Source organism: Rhipicephalus sanguineus, chromosome 3 (genome assembly GCF_013339695.2).
Source record: "Rhipicephalus sanguineus isolate Rsan-2018 chromosome 3, BIME_Rsan_1.4, whole genome shotgun sequence".
Lineage (NCBI taxonomy): Eukaryota > Metazoa > Arthropoda > Arachnida > Ixodida > Ixodidae > Rhipicephalus > Rhipicephalus sanguineus.
In genome coordinates this window covers 179,897,604-179,903,481 of record NC_051178.1, presented here as the reverse complement: position 1 = coordinate 179,903,481, position 5,878 = coordinate 179,897,604, and positions in this window count along the sequence as shown.

The following is a 5,878-nucleotide window of genomic DNA, read 5'->3' as shown; positions in this document are numbered from 1 at the left end:
TCCGAAACAATCTTTACCAGCTGAATTGGGGGTACTGCAACAGTGAATAAGTCGCCAAGCTATTCAGAACAGTTGGGAGCTTTGGCGGAACAAATGGTCGGAACACGCGGCCACACCCGGACGTCTAGCCCCTTCAGAAGCGAAACTTTAGAGAAGCTTAAAGCGCGAAAGCCATTGACTTATAGTCCAAACCTGCCCCCTCGCGATTTACATTTTGCTAGAATGTCTCTGGGGGACGTTCGCGTACCTCTTGCCTCTAGATGAATTGAGGAGATACACACGAGTTACAGGACGGACATACAGAATGACGCGTAATGTGCACATTCTACTCTTGGGTCTAAAACCAAGAAAAATACAGAGAATGCTGCCGCTCATTCGTTGGGAAGACACTGAGCTTAGGATGTGGAGACCTAAGCCGAAAATGGCCAAAAATTCGCCATGTCGCCATTCATAATTTTAGGTCGCCACGGGCCCCTCAAATTCGCCAATTTGGCGAAAAGTAGCCATCATTGGCAACCCTGTCTGTGTGTACAAATGACCCTTCACCGGGATCCATCGGGAAAATTGATTCTTTTCGTGATGTCTTTGGTGTTTTACAGCAAGAATGTTATCCGAATTTTTATTATTATTAGATAATAATATCTGGGGTTTAACGTCCCAAAACCACCATATGATTATGAGAGACGCCGTAGTGGAGGGCTCCGGAAATTTCGACCACCTGGGGTTCTTTAACGTGCACCTAAATCTAAGTACACGGGCCTCAAACATTCTCGCCTCCACCGAAAATGCAGCCACCGCGGCCGGGATTCGATCCCGCTACCTTCGGGTCCGCAGTCGAGTGCCATAACCACTAGACCACCGTGGCGGGGCTATTAATATTAGAGGAGGTAGGAGAAATCGAATTGTTCCTGGTCCATGAGCTTACAGGCAGTGATGTACATCACCAACATCGACACTCTTCCTTTTGCCTTGATAGGAGAGATAGACAGGGAGATGTGAAGGTATAGCAAAGGTAGTGAGGTCATCCAGAATAAGCATCCGGCTCGCTACCTTATACCGGTGTCACACGCTGCACTGCTGATTGCGATTAAGCCCTATGCTGACCAAATTGCTCAACAGTGATTGGCTCCCTTCTGCAGCTTGCGTAAAGAACCCAATCATGATCAGGAAATTTGATCCGGATGAGGCCCGATCGCGATCAAAAAGTGGCTGTTTGACACCGGTGTAACAGTGGAGGTGGGGTGAGGGAGCGACTAGAAAAATAAGAGAGTGATAGATACATCTAGAAAGAAATCAGGCACATGCACGCGTTCGCAGCACAGGACGACACTTGTCAATGCATAAGTCATTCCAGCACGGATCCGCACTTAATTCATAACCTACCTGCCTCCAATCGAGGCAGTTGGAGAGCCGTGATTTTGATGTCACTAATAGAGTCACCAGGCTTTCTTTTTTCCTTTTTGGTTCTGTCTTTCCTGCTTCTTTTGGCGCTATCTCCGTATCGCATCATACGAATCGCAGTTTTGGGCGTTCTGCATTGCATGACTTCCTGCAGTCACGTGGCATACAAGAAAAGTTAAGCTAGAGGCAGTGCGTCTCGTGCAAACTTGTGACCTTGGTTGTCCTTCAGCAAGTGTGGCTATCCTGATAGGAAGAAGCGTGTTTGCGGTTGAAACTACCAGGTGTTTTGTCGCCTCGCAGCGGTTTGATATTCTGCAAGCATGATCATCAGCTTATCATCTGTGCATCACTCTTGTACTTTTGCAGTTTCCGGACCACGCGTTTGGCCTTTTGAAAGTCGGTTGCACGTTGGAAGCCTCTTCAAACTTCCCTTTGTTACACTGCAGCACTTTGACCATTCCATTCTGGATCGGGTAGTATAAAGAACGCAAAGCGCTAAATGGAACACTCCGAAATATGTACACTGCTTATTACATTTCGTGAGTCTCACCGGACTCATGCTTGTCTCTTTACTTTTCTTTTTGAATAGTTTCGCATGGAGGTAAAAATTGTTTGAGGCACGTGTACTTAGATTTAGGTGACGTTAAACCCCCAGGTAGTCGAAAATGCAGGAGCCCTTCAACTCAGCGTCCTCAAATATATCGTGGTTTCGGGAAGTTTTAACCCCAATATTATTTTTTTTAAATCTGTGTGCCGGCCACTTCAGACCTACCGAATTACAAGCGCTGCTGTCAAATAAAAATGGAGTCCAGCGCACGTTGCAGGCACTCTCATTAATAACCGAAACGCCACCCATGACATTGGAAAGAAAAGTTCATAATGTAATATGCCACATTGAAACCACTAGAATGGTAGAGAAACTCGCAATGAAGCTACAGGGACAGGGCGTAACTTGGTTGAACGGGAAATGCAAAGCCAGAATGAATGCTTGGTAAATGTGCATTCATAAACGGTGACAATTCATGTGGCAGACACGCACATTCGTGTATTAAGCCGTCCAATATGGCGCGCAGGAAACGGTACTGAACATTTAAAAAAAAAGGAACCTAAGTCGGTGAATACAGTAATGGCCACACGGTAAAGAAAGGCAAGTTTATCCTCTTGCTGTAGACGGAGTGATAACAGCTACTGCCCGAATATATTTCACTGTAATGACGACAGTAATGACGGCAATGTGCACAGTGGGATCATATACGTATAATGTTATATGCTAGCCGCTTACCCGCATAATCTTCGAGCGTGGGATCGGTTAAGTTCACTCTTTTTTCTTTTCTATTCCTATTCACTCTATTTTTCACACGCCAAGGTTTCCTGGGACACCATCAACGCGTTAAAGTACAGGAAACGAATAAGCGAGATGGGCACACCGTTTTCGGCAACACAGCGAGATGAAATTCGTCGAGACGGGAAGATCGGGCCGCTTACGACTTTTTTTTTTTTATTTCTTATTCCTCGTCTTCTTTCTCGTCAATTTAAAATGCACTCGTTTTCGCGGGGAAGCTGAGCGCAAATAATATATGCGAGCGGCCGGCAATAATGCATGCAAATATATCAACGCCAGGACACTCCCTCACGCTACTCTAGCAGGGTTTGGCAAATAGTTTTCCAGTAATCGCTTGCCGTTTCTAGTAAGGCTGCAGAAGGGAGCTTTTTTTTTCCGGATCTATAAAAGGAATGAGTGGAAAGAAGAGACGAAATTGCTTGCTCGGTACTGTCGCATCGGACGTCCCTTATAATTTTGCTTTATTTTTTTCACATTTCATGTGTACACATTTTTAGGTACCTCCTCCGATAATGTTTGCCCATTCGGCAACCTGTGACACGACGCACTCTTACATGGTAACACATGAGCTCTATGGGGAATACGCATAGCGCCCAGGTTTACCAGGTCTGAGCTATACATACATGTCCCATCGATGGCTAAACCGATATTTGTCGAAGCATTGACAATGATTATAATTGCAGATGAGGGTTATATGGATCCGATCATGGTTGATAGTGTATATAATATTATCAGCCTGACTACGCCCACTGCAGGGCAAAGGCATCTACCATGGTTCGCCAACCAACACGATCCTACGCTTGCTGCGGCCCGTTGTCCCCGGAAAGTTCTTAATCTCATCTGCCCACCTAACTTTCGAACTCCCCCTTCGCGCGCTTGCCTTCTCCACTCTGTTAGTCTTAATGTAGATCGATGCTGATAGTGCGTCTAAGCGGATTAAATGTTCTGAAAGGCAGATACGGACGAATGTGTGGCCGAATTGAGTTCAATAAATTTTATAAGGTCCGATAACGGTTGTAGCGATTGCGATAAGGGCCGATGAGGATCGGATGTGTCTGATGTAGAATGAGCAAACAATTCTGGTTTGATGAAGTGCCTTCAACAAAAGCAGTTGGAAAGAGTATCTGTTTCCGTCAATGTCATACACGAGCTATAGAAGAGTTGCGCTATAAGGTGTCTCCGTAATGGCATCGTGTTGGTAGCATCTGAGACCCCTTTACGTTATTTTTTAAGGTTATTTTTAAGGCTTTCTTGTTACGTAAGGAATACTGAAAAAGTAGGGGGTACGAACGTTACCACTGGCATTCTTATAATGTCTGTTTCTGAGAAATGCTTCTTTTTCTAGTATTCATTGACTTATCTTACGTGTGACATGCTACAAACACGGACAACCACGTAGGTGTACATATGTCACACATCTGTAAACACACGTAAATACGAGCACATACTTGCAAAAACAGCGTGAAACATGGCAACGAGGGCCGTTGTTTTGTAGCGATGCGTTAAGCCTCATTTAACGCTCTTCTTATCCACCGCTCATGGCCGGCTGATCCCGTTGATAAAGTGGGCGGACCGTCGCTATGACAACAGGCCAAGCGCGAAAAGAAATTAGCATCGCAAAACGCATTGCCACGACACACCGGCCCAACTCACCGAGTTCTTGCGAACGCACCGTGAAAAGCGCGAGGTGTCGATGCGATTCCCTTAAAATTGCAAGAAATCCACGCACCACATATGCAACGTTCCTATGCTGCTATCGATGCGTTTGAAGCTACGGCCCCGAGCTTCACTGGTCTGTCCCATCTCTTTCCACATTACCGACCACAAAACTCATTGAAGCACGAAACTTTTCAGCCTGCCCGTCCCAGGGCGCGCTTTTGAAACGAGAAAAGCGAGTACGCCACCGACTGGTCGTAGAAATCTAGAATCGACGATTGCGGCACACGCCCCCGCCACGCGGGCAGTAAATTTTTTTTTACCGTCCTCATCTAAGAGCGTGGGGAGCACTGGCAGTTTTCCTTTTATCCTCCCATGCCGCAAAGTAAACTCTGAAAAAAAAGAAAGAACTCGTGACTAATATTACGTAAATAAATATGAAAAGAAACGTCAGTGCCCTTCTATATGACTCGCATGCCTCTCTCATTCGTCAGCGCAGCCTTTGCGTTTGCATTGCGGTGGAGGGTCCGTCGAGCTGCAGTATGGGCTGCGCGATAAGCGCACGTCGATATAGCCAGTCTGCGATAGCGCCGAGGAAAGCAAAGTGAAAACTGCGGGCACTGCGCAGGTTGGGGAGTATACGGGAGCGACGCAACGTCATAGTTCGCGTCATTATATCTCTTTCCTTTACTGTTATATTGCGCTTATTTTGTGCGATTGCTGCCGAATAAATTCAGCGGCGCTCCACTCGTATGTGCGCATTCTCGTGCTCGACGCCACGCGTTCAAGTCCTAATGATTACAATAAAAATTTCTGGACTTTTATGCGCCAAATCATAATGGGATTACGAGGCATGCCGTAGCGGGGGACACTGGAATAATTTTGACCCCCTGTGGTTCTTTAACATGCCCCTGTATATCTCTGTACATCGGTGTTTTTCCCATTACGCACCCGTTGAAATGTGGCGCATAGCCGGCAACCGAACCCACGCCTTCGAGCTTAGAAGCTACTCTGACAGAGTGGGTCGGCCTTGAGACGTCGGTCCAACAAATGTACCAAGTTATATACTCCCTTTCATACGTCAGGTTTAACGTTATGAAAGCTAGCGAGATTTCTTGCAGTAAATACGCTCACACCAAGAAATAGTTCAGTGATTTTACCACCCGTATAATGTTTTCTTTTTTTCGTTTTAAGACTTACTAATAAATTAAGATGTCTTGTGCCTTAGAAACAAACAAAGTGCGTTATTTATACAGTTGTCAGTTGGTTGTTCTGGGGAGCTATTTTGTATGCGTTCTGCGATAGAACGGAACGAAACGTCATGAGAGGACGAGAGGGAGCCGCACCGGGATTGGTCGAGGCTCGTCTGACGGTCAGACGTGGAAATAGCAACCGGAAACAGCCGTGCTGTCAATCATTTTGACAAAGAATGGGCACAGAACGGACGGAGGCACCGTTCCGTCGGATAGAATGAATATA